Below are 17,449 nucleotides of genomic sequence, written 5' to 3'. Positions count from 1 at the left end.
AGATGGGAAAGACACTTGCTGCCAAGCTCGATGACCTGAGTTCGATCTCCGAGACCTCCACATGTATGTTATGGTACTTCCGCCTCCAAAATAAATAAATATAATAGTTTTTTTTTTTTTTTTCCGAGACGGGGTTTCTCTGTAGCTTTGTGCCTTTCCTGGAACTCACTCTGTAGCCCAGGCTGGTCTCAAACTGACAGAGATCCACCTGCCTCTGCCTCCCGAGTGCTGGGACTAAAGGCCTGTGCCACTACCGCCTGGCAAAATAGGTTGTTTTTTTTTTTTTTTTGAAAATTCAAAATGTGGGGCCTGGAGATGCGTCTCAGTTGGTTGAGTGTTTGCCTAGCATACACAAAGCCCTCAGTTTGATTCCTGGAACCATGGAAACCAGCAGTTGAGGCACAGGCCTTTAATCCCAGCACTCGGGAGGCAGAGGCAGGCAGGTCTCTATGATTTTGAGGCCAGCCTGGGCTACAGAGTGAGATCCAGGACAGCCAGGGCTATAGAGTGAGACCTTGTCTTAGAGACAACAATATGACCAAAAAAAAAAAAATTGAAAAACAGCAAACAAACAAACAAAAAACAAAAAAAGAAAAAAAGCAAAGTTGCATTCTCTTGGTCAAGTTACTTGCTCTCTCTGAGTTTTACCTTTTCCTGTCTATAACAGGGAGAGGGAGACACTTCCCTTCAAGTGACACGGTCCTTTCCTTGCTCAGAACACTGAACCCAGCTCGCCTAGGAATCAGAATTATTCAAGAAGCCCCAGGAAGTAGAAAAAGGAAACAGGCATAGAGACTGCCTCTCCTCTGTGGGAGATTCTGTCCTGACCACTATGATGGGCCTTTCTTTTGTTTTCTCTGTGTTTCTTACAATAATGGCCATTCCAAGAGGTCCAATGATCTCTACTCTTCAGTTAGGGCCAGTGAAAGAGTGTTCAAGTAGCCTGGCCAGGGTCACCCAGCACTGGGCCCAGCTCAGCCAGGGCAGGGTGTACACTGTTCAGCCCACCCAGGCCCCACCAATAATACTTAGCACGCGGTACACACTTCATGCACGGTGGTATCCACAGAGGTACTTTTGACGTCTCCAAGGCCCCTTTTATTGAACCAGGCATGGTAGCACACCCCTGTAAAAACATTTACTAGGGAGGCTGAAGCAGGGTGCTTTCTTGAGCCTAATAAGTTTGAGTCTAGCCTGAGCATTACAGTGGGTCTTCCTCTCAACAAACAAACAAACAGACAGACAGACAAACAGACAAACAGAAACAGGGCTGAGGAGGACTCAGTGGTGAAGGTGCTTGCCCTGGGAGCCTGAGTTACTTCCATTATCCCACTGAACTCACCCAGCACATCTACTGCTATTTTGACTTCTGAAGGAGGTGTAGAAAAACTAGACAATTTAAAAAGATAAAGTGATTTCTCTAAAAAAAAAAAACGAGTCAAGTCTGGGGAAAATCTAATCCGCTTTCTTTTTTCCTTTTTTTTTTTTTTTTTTAAACAAAACAAAAAACAAGGGGTTGGTGATTTAGCTCAGCAGTAGAGCGCTTGCCTAGAGGCCCTGGGTTCTGTCCTCAGCTCTGAAAAAAAAAAAACAAAAAACAAAACAAAACAAAAAAAAACCCCACTGAATTCCAGGATCTTCTCCGTTTGCCACAGGGCAGAGAACTGAGTCTCCAAGCAGGATGTGAATGTGTCCTTGTCACCTTTAGGCCCTAAGTACAGACACACCTAGCCTGAAGTACGGGTGGGTGTGATAGAACATGCCTGCGATTCCAGCGCCAGGTAGTCTGAGGCCAGAGAATCCTCAGTGTGAAGTGAGTCTGGGTTAGGCAGAGAAACTATCTCAAAAAGTCAGACCCAAACAAACAACAATTAAACCAAGCCCCAGATGCAAGGAACTTTGGAGGGGTGGGATCTTCAATCTTGGGATCGCCAAGGACTCTTGGTGGCTGTGGGCTCCAGTCTCCAGGTTGGACTGCATTCTTGGACTTTCAGTAGTGGACTTCCTGTTCCAGGGACTATGTGGCCTTCCAGATGACCTGTGCCCTTCCGCAACCATCTTTGCGGTATTTGCCCCTTACCCACTGGCTTCTTTAGTGGACCATGAACTAAAAACGTCCTTGCCATGAACGTATCAACCTGCTCACCTGGGCAAGCATACTGGTGTCCACGGTGGAGTCTTGGTCATGTTGGCTTCAAATGCTGGAAATGGTGGCTAGGAGGTGGGTGAGGAAGGTCAGGAGTTCAAGGTCATCCCGGGCTACATGAAACCCCTCAAAAAAAAAAAAAAAGAAAGAAAGAAAGAAAAAGAGAAAGAAAGAAAGAGAAAGAAAGAAAGAAAGAAAGAAAGAAAAAGAAAGAAAGAAAGAAAGAAAGAAAGAAAGAAAGAAAGAAAGAAAGAAAGAAAGAAGAAGGAAAATCATGGTGGGGTTGTGGCTATGTCTTAGCTGGTAGCAGGCTTGACTAGCAGGCACAAAACTCCCTCAGCACTGCATGGAGATTCACACCTGGAATGCCCGCATCTGGAAGATGGAAGCAGGAGGCAGGAATTCAAGGTTATCCTTGGCTGAACAGAGAATTTAATGCCACCCTGAACTACAGGAGCAGGAGGCCGTCAAGATGGCATTTGCTACCGAGTCAGACTATGTGAGTTCCCAGGACCCACATGGTAGGAGAGAATAAATTCCTGCAAGTAAGCTGTTCTCTGAATTCTACTCAAGCATATGCACACTGCACACATACACCACAACACACACACACACACACACACACACACACACACACACACACACTACATCTATACATATAAATGAACATAAATTAAAAACATGAGCTGTTGCTAGCTGCTCATTTATTCCCATATTGATCAATTGATCAAGCTTATGGATGCTCTTGTCTTCCAGAGACCATCCTAAGTGTAGGCATACTGGGAGAAACAAAGTTTCTTGTCTTGGTAAGTCCTTGTCTTGGTAAGAAGGGGTGAGATATTGTACCCAAGGGAGAGAGGGGTGTGTGTGTGAGAGAGAGATGACAGAGGACCTGGTGTTTACAAAGAAACAACTTTGGAGCCAAGGCCTGCAGATAATGGGGCTAGGCTGTGGGAAAGTGTCTTAAGAGAAGGGAACAGCATGTGCAAAGGCCCTGAGGTTCAAATGTGCTGTGTGTGTGTGTGTGTGTGTGTGTGTGTGTGTGTGTGTGTGTGTGTGTTCATGTGCATGCATGCATTGGTGTTTTGCCATGTGGGTGCTGGGAATTGAACCCGGATCCTCTGGAAGAGCAGCCAGTGCTCTTAACTGCTGAGCCCTGTGCTCCAAATGTTTTAAGAGGTCCAATGGGAACACTTGGCTGAAAGGGTAATGGGAGAATACATTGACATGAGGACAGAGACTTAGAGGTGGGTGGACCCAGAACTTGTAGAGTTTTTGTAGTTGGTCTAAGAATTGCAGCTTTGTATCCAAATGAAAGGGGAATCCTCAGCTGAGGGCAGGAGAATCAAAAAAATGGAAGGTCTGTCAAGGCTATACAGTGAGTTCAAGGCCGACTTAGAAAACTTAGAGATCCTGTCTCATAAAAAATATGTGGCTGGGCGGTGGTGGTGCACACCTTTAATCCCAGCACTCGGAGGCAGAGACAGGTGGATCTCTGTGAGTTCCAGGGCAGCCTTGTCTACGTAGTGAGTTCCAGGACAGCCAGGGCTACACAGAGAAACCCTGTCTTGAAAAACCAAACCAAACTAAACCAATAACAAAACTGAAGGGGCTGGAGAGCACTTTGTGCTGTTCCTGGGGGACACAGGTTCGATTCGTAGTACCCATGCGGCTGCTCACAACTGTCTGTAACTCCAGTGCCAAGGGATCCGATGTTCTTTTCTGGCCTTTGAGGGCACCAGGCACATGTGTAGTGCTCAAACATACACATGCAGACAGCATGCTCACACACATAAAATAAAAATAAACAAATCTTGAAAAAAAAATTGAAAAAGTGTTCCCTGGGCAAGACTGGGCCTGTTACTCATCAGTCATGGATTGGAGAGCAGTTTATGGGTCCTTGCCTCCCTGCAGAACTAACTGTTAGGTGACTGGTGGATGCAGTCACAGTCTCCAGCTGAGAACCCACAGGTGAATGCACTGGCCTCCAAGGAATAGTGCCAAACCTGTGGCCACACAGACAGAACAACAAAATATAAATGTGAGTGAGAGAAGGATTTGTAAGGGGCAGGAGCGGGTGTGTGTGTGTGTGTGTGTGTGTGTGTGTGTGTGTGTGTGTGTGTGTGTATGAAAGGGTGGGAAGGTGACTGTGGCCAGAATCTAGAATTATATACATAATATAATTATCCATTATATACATGGATACATTATCAAGAAACAAAGTGAATGAGTTAAAAGTATGTGTGTATGTATGTGTGTATGTATGTATGTATGTATGTATGTATGTATGTATGTATGTATGTATATAGATAAATTGTGGGTCAGCCAGATGGCTCAGTGGGTAAAAGGTGCTTGTGCCCAAGCCTGATGTCCTGACTTGAATCCCCAGGACCCACAGGGTAGAAGGAGAAGGCCAACTCCATCAGGTTGCCCTCTGATTTCCCCATGTGTGCCAGAGAGGCACACGCCACCTCCCCAATCAATCAACAAATGTTATAATAATAAAAAAACCAAACAAACTGTGCCGTGGCCACTCATTGGCCCACGATGTAGATTCCTCACATTCTTTGTCGGTTGTATGTGGCTTTAATCACCCATGCATCGGTTCATAGGAGGGGTTTCCTGCATCTCAGTCAGTTCGGAGTACCAGCTTCCTCATTCCCCGGCACTTCAGCAATGCACATCACTAGCTAGAGTTCAAGGTTTGCTTGTTTTTGAGCGAAAATTTACACACAGTGAAACCCCTGAAGCTTAAGGGCACCATTCTCTAAATATTGACAAGTGCACACAGCGGCTGTAGCTAGAGCCCTTATCAGGAGAGATAACATTCTCGCCTCCCTTCCTCCTGCCCTCAAGCAACCACAGCAGTCTGTCTGTCCATCCTGTCTGTTAGCTTTGCCTCATCTAAAACCTGGGTGGAAATGGAATCAGAGGTGGCCCCATGTTTTCACTCTATTTCAAGGTAACGCATTGAAGAGTGAGTCAAGATAAAACTTTTACCTATGCTTTCTTTGCTTTATTACAGCAAAGTACTAGTTCTTTGCGGACGAGACAAGACGCAAAGCGATAGAACCCAAGATTTGCATGCAAGCCGAGCAAGTGCTCTACCACCGAGCCACAAGCCCCCCCCCTCCCCCCGGCCCTGCCTTCCGTTCGGCTGCAATAATAAACCAGGTAGACTCTGGGTTGTGATTGTTCCAGAAGGAGATAAAGATGAGGTGGGGTGTTTGGCTTTCTGCATTAAGGGCTTTGTGTGCATTATCTCCATCTTTAGAACTTAGAAAACTCCCTTCCCCTGGAGATAAACTGACACAAGCTTCAGGAAAAACACTATTGTTAAGCCATTTGATTCCAAGTGCTTGCATATTTCACATTTTGGTCCAATCTCCACTGCTTCTTATTGGCGAAGAGGTACCTTGGAACCCTGCTCTGTCTGCAAAGGTGTCCCCTAGGGTGTGACAGGACTTCTCCTAGGAGTGGCCTTGAACTGGAAACTCCAGATTAGAGATTAGCTATGCTAAGGAGCTTGTGACTCCAGGAGGACCACTGTCAGGTGGGGCCTGACGGAAATTTCTAATCATAGCAACGACTGGTTTCAAACACACAGTCTGGCTTAAGGTTGCTCAATTTACGGCTTGACTGTTTTCAGCCAGATGATGTTGCCACCATCAAGTATGGGCTGTAAAAACTGGGCTTTGCACTTTCATGGCCTGGGCTGGACTCCATCCAAATTGCTAAGTAGTCGCGATGCTGGCCTTCAATTCTTGATCTCCCTCTTTCCACCTCTCAAATATTGGGATTACAGTCGTGAATCACTACACCGGGCTTTTTAATTCTTCGCTTTTGAGATGGAGTCTTGCTCTGCAGCTCTGACAGAATTAGAATTCCTTGCTGTGTAGCCCAGGCTTGCCTTGAACTCACAGCAATCCTCCCGCCTCAGCCTCCCAAGTGTTGGAATTAGAGGCATGTGCCACCACACCACACCTTGCTTGGAGTTTCAGCTTGTGATCTTTCTGGCCTAGGGTTAGGGAGCCGCTCTCTCCCAGAGCTTGATGAGCTGGGGGACGGTGGCCGAATTGAAAGAGGCCTATGAGGGCAGTTAAACAGTACAAGGACCTGCCCGGGCCCTGTGCTAGAAGACCCAGGGGGGGGAGGAGTTGGGCTTCTGCTCTGGGGACCCACTCTCCATTACTTTGCATGATGCAGGTTTCCATTGCTGGTTGTCTGTTAACTGACTCCGTTCTCTGCTCAGTGCCTGGCTCAGGCCACCTCTTTTTCTTTTTAGACAGTGTCTCATGTAGCCTAGGCTAGCCTTGTGCCTGTCTGTGGCTTCCATTCTTGCTCCCCCGTTCCCACCCCTATAGCCTGAGTATCTATCTATCTATCTATCTATCTATCTATCTATCTATCTATCTATCATCTATCTACCATCCATCCATCCATGCATCCATCTATCCATCCATGCTTTCTGAGAGAGGGCCTTGCTATATAGCCCTGGCTAGCCTGGAACTTGCTGTATTAGCATAAGCTAAACTTTCACCTTTCACCTCAAACTTGTGGTGGTTCTCCTGCCTCAGTCTCCAGTGAAAGAACCAGAGGCATGTACTCTTGTGCCTGGGTCCTGTGTTTTGGTTTTTTGAGACAGAGTCCTGACATTCTCTACGTCGTCTCACATCACATCACAGTCCTCTCACTTCAGGCCCTGGAACACTGAGGTTATAGGCGTGCGTGCGGTGCTGGGTTTAGCATGCATGGTGTTGTGAAAGGCAGATTGGATCCCTACTCTACGGCCCCAGTCCCTTCCTTGCCTCCCATGTTCTCCCAGGGTAATAAACATCCAGATCTGGCCAGCCTCTCTTTCTCCATCAGCTCTTAACACTGCCTTCCAAGGGAGTTTAAATTGCTCTGGGCTCGGAAAACAGGATTGGGACCTGAGTTCAATCCCTAGCTTGGAGTGCTGGCACCTGCCTTTAAAGTGATGGGAAGGACCCTTTCCTGGGGCTCCCTGGACAGGCATCCTTGAATCTGTCACACACACACACACACACACACACACACACACACACACACACACACAAGCAAACACTGTCCTTTGGAGGTCCACAAGGTTCCAGGAAGCTTTCAGGTTTCCACTTCTGAACACATCACTTTAGTCTCAGACGTGTCTTGGAGACAATGGGTGTGCCACTCACACCTCCAGGCTGTGTCCTCTCTCGTCTTTTGGAGGTTGGCATTTAACTGCTCAGGAAGGCAGGATGGAGAGACCCACCTTGAAGTTTGGGACTGAGATCTGCAAGGCAGCATGGAGGAGTCCCATCCACCCACTCTGCCTGGAATCCAGGGTTCCATTGATGTTGGGGGAATCTCCAAGAGTCAGCTCTCTGAGGACAAAGTCTCCATAGCCTGGGACAACAAGCCAGGCCCTTGAAGCCCAAGGAAAGGACCCCTCTTTTTTTTTTTTTTTTTTTTTTTTTTGCCAATTGCTGGCTAATGACAGTTGAATCACACACTGCTCCTGGCATGAAATGATGGCATGACTTTGCCTGAGTGATCAGGGACCCTTGTCACTGGCCATTGTCAAAAGGAGGAGAAATGAGTTCTACAAGGGACATCAGCATCAGGTTAGAACCTCAGATTGGAACTTGATCAATAGGCCTTTCCTTTCCCTCCCCTCCCCTCTCTTCCCCCTCCCCTCCCCTCCCCTTCCTTCCCCTTCCCTTCCCTCCCCTCTCCTTCCCTCCTCTTCCCTTCCCTCCCTTCCCCTCCCCTCCCTTCCCCTTCCCTTACCATATACCACATGAATATGATATCATGTAGTGCCTCAAAATCTCTATGTAACCAAGGGTGACCTTGAACTTCTAGGATTACAGATGTGTGCTACCATATCCGGTTCTCTCAGGCCCTGATCAATAGTCTCTGCTGCCTTCTGGGGCCTGTGGAGGTCCATGGAAGGCTTTATACTGGGCTTTCTGGATTCATGCCCACCGAGATCTGACCAAGTCCTCCCAGGAGAAAGGAGAACAAAAGAGGACCACAGAGGTAAACCTCCCACAGCAGGATGCCTTGCACGGTGAATGAAAAAGAGGAAACAGCCGGATCAAAGCACCCACAGGGCTGCTGAGATGGTGATGCTCTATTTCTTGTGTGGACGTGTAGCACCGCTCAAATTGTTAAAGAGGACATTTATCCGTGTGTGTGCTGGCGTGTGCCACTGCACACATGGGTATCAGAGGACAATCTGTAGGAGTCAGTTCTCTCCTTCCACCATAGAGGTCTCAGGGCTTGAACTCAGGTCATCCGCTCTTTCATCCCCTGAGCCCTCTCATGGGCCCCTAGCATAGCTTTGGACAGATGTGCTCTGCAAACCTGCCAGCAGGGTCGAAAGAGACTCCTTGACAGGACTGAGAAAATTTCAATTTTGATCTCGTTTTCCCCCTTTCAAGCCTTTTGTGTATTTTCGGTGACCTTGGCTTCTGGCCACTCTCAGTTCCAGGGATAAAGTTCAGGGATCTTTGTCTCCTCTACTTTGCATGGATGTTGTTTATTGAATTGATACAAGAAAAGAAAAAGCAAATGAAATGATGAGGAAAGCTGAGAACGGGAGAGGGCTGGGGGTGTGGCTCAGGGGTAAAGTGCCCGCCCAGCATGAACAAGATCATGGTTCCATCCCTAGCAACACACCCCTTACCCCCAAGTTTAGCAAGAAGTGGGGTCTGGCTTCAAAGCCAGGTGTGCAGGACCCAGATGCACTCAACTGCAGAGTGATGTCATCACTCCCACAAGACCAAAGTCGTGGGCACCTGCATTTTTCTTCATCATTTTCCTTCCCTCTATGTCACCTCAACTTCCCCTTTAGATACTGATCCTGGTCCTCATAATTAGGGAGGAAATTATCTATCTATCTATGAATCTATCTATGTATCTATGTATCTATCTATGCATCTATGTACCTATGTATCTATCTATCTATTTTTCTATCTACCATCTAACTATCACTGTTGATCCTATCTATCTATCTATCTATCTATCTATCTATCTATCTATCTATCTATCTATCTATCAATCACCTACCTATCTATCTGTCTATCTATCTATCTATCTATCTATCTATCTATCTATCTATCTATCTATCTGTGTTTTTCTTTTGTCAGTCTCCTGGGATGGGTGGTCTTTGAACTTATTATATACCTAGGGAGATCCCAGACTCCTATCCTCAGATCCTACCTCCCGAGCACTGGGATCATTGGCATGTACCACCACAGCTTGCTCTGCAATTTGCTTTCCTATAGCAGCTTTGAGAAACTCTTTCTCAACAAGGCAACTGATCCTCAGTGTGTCCACAATGCAGGGTCTCTACCCTTCCCCTCCTGCAAGTGGCTTTCCACCTAGAACCTGGGTGAGTGTCTGGGCCTCACAGGTCCATCTGCCTCTCATATCCAATGCTCAGGATTTTGATTTAATGGGCCTGAAAGAAGCTTAGAAAAACACCTGTGTTTGTGAAGCCAGATTTTGCATTATTCCATGGAAAAAGACATAGGGTACTATTTAGTTTTTTTTTTTCCTAGCCAGCCTCCTTGCTTGTCAATTGATTGGCAGAACAGAGTAGTAGAGCATCATTGAACCCTCTGATCCTTGTTTTTCCTCATCTGAAAGGTAAGGTATCTCCATCTCATAGTACTACCATGGAAGTTAAGAGTGCAAAAAATATTTGCCAAGAATTCAGTGTTTATGAGCAGCCAGGACCTGTGCAGGATTTCTAGGCTCCCAAGAATGCACTGGACAGCTGAGTGCATACAGCAGGGGCATGAACATGCTCATTTCCTTGCTGAGGATGTAGTTCAGTGGTAGAGGAGTTAGTTTGCAATGCCTAAGGCTCCAGATGCAATCTTTAGTACTACAGGAAAGGAAAAAGCAAAGAGAGAGAGAAAAAACCTGGATGCTGTAGCGAATGCTGCAATGCTAGCACCAGGGAAGAGGCAACAGGTGGATTAGGAAGGAGTTCAAGGTTAGCCTGGGCTACATAGTGAGTTTGAGATCAGCCTGAGCTACAGAATGAGTTTGAGGTTTAGCCTGGGTTACATAGTGAATTTGAGGTCAGCCCGAACTACATGAAACTGTTTAAAAAATGTTTCAAAGTTAAGGGATCTTGAACAGGTTTTTATTTCATTTATTTATTTATTTATTTTTGGAGACAGGGTCTCTCTATGTAGTCATGACTATCTTGGAACTTCTTATTTAGATCAGGATGGCCTCAAACTCACAGAGATCCTCTGGCCTCTGCCTCCTGAATGCTGAGGCTAAAGGAGTATGCCACCACACCTGACTTAAACAGGTTTTTCTTTAAAAATAAAAATAAAAAAAGATATGTATTTTATGTGTGTGTGCCTGAGTGTATGTGCACCAAGTGCATGCAGTGCCCATGGAGGCCAGCAGAGGGTGTCAGAGCCCTGGTGGTACAGATGGTTGTAACTGCCACGTGAGTGCTGGGAATTGAAGTTGGGTCCTCTGTAAGTCCAATATGTGCTCCTAACTAGAGAGCCATCTCTGCAGATCCTGATTTTGTTTTGTTTTGTTTGACTACATGGTCTCTGGTAGCCAAGGGTGACTTTGACTTCTGATCCTGTGGCCTCTCTACCTTTTGAGTGTTGAGATCAAGCCCCCAACACTCAACATCAAGCCTTTCCTTGCTTGGGAAAGAACTATGGTAACAGTGGATGTATTTGAAACTGTCCAGCTGTGGGCATAGCTGGAAGAGACCAGTGGCTGTTTCTTCAAGCTGCAAATGAAAGGGTCCACACCTTAGGGGAAAAACAAACCTCTGTTTAGGCATGGCTGGGGAAAGGGCCCTGGAGCGGGAGGAGCTGAAAGCAGGTGGGAGACAGATGTAATCGGCATCTGCGCCTGGATTGGCTCTTCCTTTCAGAACTTTGAGGTTGTAACCCAGACAGGTGCAAGCATGAGTGTGTGAGTGTGCATGAGTGTATGTGTGCGAGAGCAGGTGTGTGTGAGTATACATGTATGCACGTGACAGTGTGTGCATTCGTGTGTGTGTGTGTGTGTGTGTGTGTGTGTGTGTGTGTTTAAGAGACACTGTAAGAACTTGAGAATGGAAAGACTAACAAATGAACAGACAGGTATTGTGGTCATGGACATAGGCGACGTGATGTCATCTTTTGTCTCTCAGACCCGTAGAGAATAGTTGAATGTGGTGGTACAGCCCTGTAATCCAGGGCTTGGGAGGTGGAGGCAGAAGGATCAGCCTTTGCTGTAATAGTGGGCCAGGAGGCTAGCCTGGGCCACAAGAAACCCCATTTCAACCCACCCCTCCAGAAAAACAGGGGCTGGAGGGGGGATGGCTAGGGAAGTGCTGGTTATGCTACCAAGAGATCCCAAGTTCTATCCCCAGAACCACATCAAAGGTTATCATGTGCTGTAATCCTTTTCTGGAGCCTTGGGGACAGGTGGGTGGATTCCTGGGGCTAGCCTAGCCTAGTGGGCAAGTTGCAGGCTGGGGAGAAAGACCTGTCTCAAAAGACTCCTGAGAAATTGCCTCTGACCTCAATACACCTGCATACACGTCTGGAACTACCCCTCTCCCCCAGTATGGAAATATTACAGAGATGAGAAGAAAGAGCTCATTTATTTTAATTTTTGTTGTTCGTTTGTTTTGCTGAGACAGGGTTTCTCTGTGTAACAGCTCTGGCTGTCCTGGCACTCATTCTGTAGATCAGGCTGGCCTTGAACTCACAGAGATCCACCTACCTCTGCCTCCAGAGTGCTGGGCTTAAAGGCATGTGCCATCATGCCTGGCTGTTTTCAGTTTTTAATTACATTCATTTATTTATATTTGTGTGCATGCATGTGGCCAGAGGACAGACACATTGCTGAGGTAGTTTAGCTCTCTCCCCGACTTGGGTCCAGGAGATCTTGCTCAGGCCAAGCCCCTTTACCCACGGAACCATCTCACGGATTTTTTTACTGTGTATGGCATAGGCAGCTGGGAAAATAAGAATTTAAGGATGAGCCGGGCGGTGGTGGCGCATACCTTTAATCCCAGCACTCGGGAGGCAGAGCCAGGCGGATCTCTGTGAGTTCGAGGCCAGCCTGGACTACCAAGTGAGTTCTAGGAAAGGCGCAAAGCTACACAGAGAAACCCTGTCTCGAAAAACCAAAAAAAAAAAAAAAAAAAAAAAAAAGAATTTAAGGATGAAAGAAGAGAGAGTGAGGAGAAAGATAAGGACCCTTATACGGTGCACAGAGTCCCTGGGTCCATTTGGCGTGGCTTGGCATGAACAGCAGCCTCTGCCACAGGCTCTTTCTCCTGCCTGTCCAGAAATAGTTTCCGGGAACCATGGTGCTTCCCCGCCAGCCAGCGGGGAGATAAAGCTGTGTCGCTTGTCTTGGCTGCCTCTCAGTTGACACCTCTGACAGGCCGCTTTGATCTCGGGTTATCAAGGCCTAACCCCTGCCTGGCCTGCTCTGCCAGCCCCCGCTCGCTCAGGGGAAAAGGGCATTTCAGAAGGTCAGTTCAGAGAGGGACAGGCCGCTCCCTGTGCCCAGCTGGCCTTGAAGCTTGGGTGCTGGAGGCAGGAAAAGGTGCCCAATTCTACTCTGCGGCCGTCGCGGCTGGGGGATGGGCGAGCCTGCGCAGTTGTGGGGAGGGTAGTCCTGGCTGAGCCATGAGCTGTCCAAGTTGCGCCTGCAGCATAGAGGGTTATGTCCTCATGGGGCCTGAGCCTTCACCACAGATAAAGAGTGGTGAAAGCCAGAACTCCCCTGTTCTTGTCTCAAAACTGCCGCTGAGTCATTGGCTGGCAACGGGTAAAGCCTGCCTGCCTTCTCTTCAGACCCGTGTTTCCACCGCTCATCTGGTAAAATACAGGGGATTTAATACCTATGGCCGCCTCTTGCAAACAAATCCACACGTGGAGACCCAGCGTGCAAACTGGGTGGAGGCAGAGTGGGGGCTGGCTGAAGAGAGGGGACCCTGGGATTTGATGCCTCAATTCTTTTTTAAGCCATTCATTATTATTATCACCATTGTGTTTGAGACATTGTCTCAGTCTAGTCCAGACTGACCTCCAACCCCACCAATCAGCCTCAGCCTCGTGAACGCTGAAGGCCCAACGTACATCACCCCCTTCCAGGCTCTTGGTTCAGTAAGGTTAGTAGGACCGAGGCCCACGGTAGCCAAAGCTCACAGATTGGGTGTTTGAAAAATAACAAGGATGTCGGGCGTGGGTTAGACGGTTCAGCTCATAAAAGCACCCGCCACCAAGCCTGATGAGTTCTGTCCCCGGGACCCATGTGGTGGAATTTGAAGACTGACTCCTGCGAGTTGTCCTTGGCTCTCCCCACGCACTGATCGGTGGACACACCCCTGCTCCATACAAAATAAATGAAATGTAATAAGACTTAAAAGAAAAGAAAAGTAACACAGTAGTGCATAGTTGTGCAGCTTCAGAGGCTGCAATGTGAGGTGAAGGTGGGAGCAGGCTCTGAGGCTGTAGGGGAAGTGGGAGCCTTGTTTGCATCTAGTATCAGATTGCCCCCCCCCCACACCAGCCCTGTGTGTATTATTTATTTTTATGTGTATGAGTGTTCATCTGTGTGTATGTGTACCATGTGTGTGCAGTGGCAGAGAAGGTCAGCAGAGGGCATCAGATCCCTAGTAACTAGAGTTACAGACAGTTGAGAGCCACCATGTGGGTGTTGGGAACTGAACCCCGGTCCTCTGAAAGAGCAGCTAGCTCTCTTAACTGCTGAGCTATCTCTCCAGTCCCAGCTTTGAAGCCCCGTTTGGATGTAAACCCCTGACACTTACAGGTGGTATGGCTTTGGGTCACCTCCTTCTCCAAGCTTTTATATCCTGATCTGTTAAAAAAAAAAAAACAAAAAAAAAAAAACAAAAAAAACAAACAAACAAAAAAAAAACAACTGAATGCCGGGGCATGGTGGTGCACACCTTTAATCCCAGTACAATGGAGGCAGAGGCAGGTGGATCTCTGAGTTCGAGGCCAGCCTGGTCTACAGAATGAGTTCCAGGACAGCCAGGGCAACATAGAGACCTTGTCTCAGGAAAAAAAAAAGGGGGGGGGGGGGAAAAAGAAAAAAAAGAAAAAAAAAAAAAAACCAGCAAAACCAACCAACCAAATAAGGCAGCAGCAAAACCCATAGACAAGATATAACTGTGGCCTGACTCACCCAGAGGGGCAGTGTGGGTCCTGGCAAAGGCCTGGCAACTGTATGCAAATGCATTTGCCTGGATTTATTTTGTGACCCTCTCATGGCGTTTGGGTTTCCCTAGGCAAATGCTTGGATGCTCACTTGCTTACATGCTATGGAAATGATGCTTTTGAACTGTGCCCATGTGGTGAGCAGATGAGTCAGGCCCAGTTGGCGTTGGTTTTGGGCCGTTTTGACAAAAGGAGAGCCAGATGGGCATCCCAGAGGCTGACTGCTTCTGCATGGGAGATGCTTCCTTGGAGTTTTATATCTGGCTATTCCAAGTGTGGTCCAGAGACCAGTAGCATGGGCCAGGAAACTTGGGTCTCACTGCTCCAGGTACCACTGGCATTAATGAGGGGTTGTAAATATGTGCTCTCTCCTCTCCTCTCCTCTCCTCTCCTCTCCTCTCCTCTCCTCTCCTCTCCCCTCCCCTCCCCTCCCTTCCTTTCCTTTCCTTTTCCCTTTCCTTCCCTCTCCCCTCCCTCCCTCCCTCCTCTCCCTCCCTCCCTCCCTCCCTCCCTCTCTCCCTTCCTCCCTTTTGTTTTACATGTATGAACGTTTTTTCTTGCATTTACCACACACATGTATGTAATGCTCACAAAGGTCAGAAGCCGGCGTCAGATCCCCTGGAACTGGAGTCACAGATGATTGTGAGCTCCACGTGGGTGCTGAGAATGAAACCCCGGTCCTCTGGAAGAGCATCCAGTGCTCTTAACTGCTCAGTCATCTCTCCAGCCCTAACAGGGACTTTCTCGAGAGTAAACCCCAACCAATGTGTGATATTCTCAGTCATGAGATGGCTGTGTTGATAGGATTCTGAGACTTAGGGGGAAAACATTGTCACTCGATTAGCCATGTCTGCCCTGGGTAGAATGGAGGGGGTAGGGTGAGGTGCTGGATATCCCTGGATTTTCTGAAACATCTTTATTATCATTTTCTTATGAAATAGAGATGATGGTACAGTGAAACACATCTGAAATCCCAACAATTGAGCAGTGGAGGCAGGGGGATCAGAAGTTGAAGGTCATCTGTGGTTGCATAGTGAATTGGGGCTATATTGGATGCTGGTTTAAAAAAAAAAGGAAGAGAGAAAAAGAAAGAGTGAGCAAGAGAGAAAAAAGGGGAAGGAGGGAGGGAGGGAAGGAGGGAGGAGGGAGGGCAGTGTGGAGATGAGTTCTTCAGGGCAGAGAAGAACTGAGAAGTAAGGTCAGGGTGAGCTAACCCATCTCCCGAGTCCCAAGTGCGTTCTTGCCAGGTTCAGTGGCACATTCCTGGAGACACACTGTCTCAAAACCAGAACCACCAAAACTGTGGTCTTTCTGAATATCTGAGATTAAGGACCCTGGCCCAGCGAGAGAAGCCCAAAGCCGGAGAGCTCAATTTCAATCCAACTTCTTCCTTTTCTTTGGGGCCACGGAGCACGCGGGTCCCTTCTGTGTGCTTGGCAACAGGGTCTTGCTATGCAGCCCAGGCAGGACTTGAACCCGAGACCCTCCTCTCTCTGTCTTCCCAGCATTGAGATCATAGGTGTACATTACGACACTGCTACACAACCAGATTTTTTTTTTTTAAAAAAAACAAAAAACAAAAAAAAACCCAAAAAACTTGTTTTAGAGTTTCTAGTTCTCGTAGATGTCCCCCAGAGTTCCTCAGACTATGAAATGGTTCCAGTTGAAAAAGGGAGGAGATGAAGAAGAAACCAGAAAAAAAAGTTGCTAGTAGCCCACAGATGATCCAATCCTTTAACCCCTGAGGCATCCCAGGAGTGGAGAGCTGGGCAAAGTAAAATCGAATAGCAAACATTCAGGAGGGACCCTGGTGTGTGGGGGATGATGGGAAATAAGCACCCCTGATTTCAATCCACGGATTTCCTCTTCCCCCCGCAGACCCAGGCCTGTGTATAAACGCTATGCAAATGTGTTTACTTTGTATTTTATTTCAGTTGGAGTCACTCAGCTGTCAGGACCTATATCAACATGTCAGCCGCTTGAACAAACATGCGTTGCAAGGGGAAATATTTCAGATAAACAGACATGATGTTATGACATGGCAAACCCCAACCCAACCCCAGGGAGGGGGCAGAGACCCAGGAGAAGATGGAGGGAAGCAGAGCCGCAGGACGATCTGTTTTCCGTGGCTGGGGCCCTGGAGGGTCAGCTGTAAATAAAATCGAGTTTTGATTACTTGTGGGGAGTGTGTGTGTGTGTGTGTGTGTGTGTGTGTGTAAGGGTGGGGGTGGCATGGGGGGTTTTTCCCCTGCTCTCTGGCGTTAATGTGTTTTGTCAGCTGAAGAGGCCTGCTTGGCAGGTACCCTGAGATTCTCTCTGGTATCCCTGTTGAGTCCCAAAGAGGAAATGAGACCAACAAAGAGACCACAAACCCACCAGATTAATTTAATTTGTGGCGTGCTGGCTGTGTGACAGTGGACGGCAAAGCCTTCCTCTTCCTCTTCCTCCTCCTTCTCCTCACTCCTTGCTTGGGTTCTTTATTAACTGCCTTCACAGGAAGCACGAAGAGATATTTTGTTTGCATTGTGTGTGTGGATAGAGTGGGGGCACACATGACCAGGGCATGGAGCTAATTCTCCTATGTGATGTATTGTGTGTGTGTGTGTGTGTGTGTGTGTGTGTGTGTGTATGTGTGTGTGTGTGTGTGTGTGTGTGTGTATACACTCGTGCATGCATTCACTATGGCATGCTTGTGGAGGTCGGAGTACAACTTGAGGGAGTTGATTCTCTCTTCCCATCGTGTGGGTCCTGGAGACCCAACACAGGTTGTTTGGTGGCAGGGGCCTTTATCCACTGAGCCATCTCTCCAGCCTGATTACTTGGAAATTTTAAGACAGTCTCAATATTTAGCCTCTGTTGGCCTTGAACTCATAATCCTCCTGTCTCAGTCTCAAGTGAGCTCAAGACCAGCCTGGGGCCACATAAAGACATGACATAAACAAATAAACAAACAAACAATTTTAAGCATAAGTAATACCAATATTAGTCCAATAATAAGATGAAAAATGTGCCGGGCGGTGGTGGCGCACGCCTTTAATTCCAGCGCTCGGGAGGCAGAGGCAGGTGG

This window comes from Peromyscus eremicus, chromosome 23, assembly GCF_949786415.1.
Source record: "Peromyscus eremicus chromosome 23, PerEre_H2_v1, whole genome shotgun sequence".
NCBI classification, from domain to species: Eukaryota; Metazoa; Chordata; class Mammalia; order Rodentia; family Cricetidae; genus Peromyscus; species Peromyscus eremicus.
The sequence above is the reverse complement of the archived record's forward strand: the minus strand, read 5'-3'. Positions refer to the sequence as shown.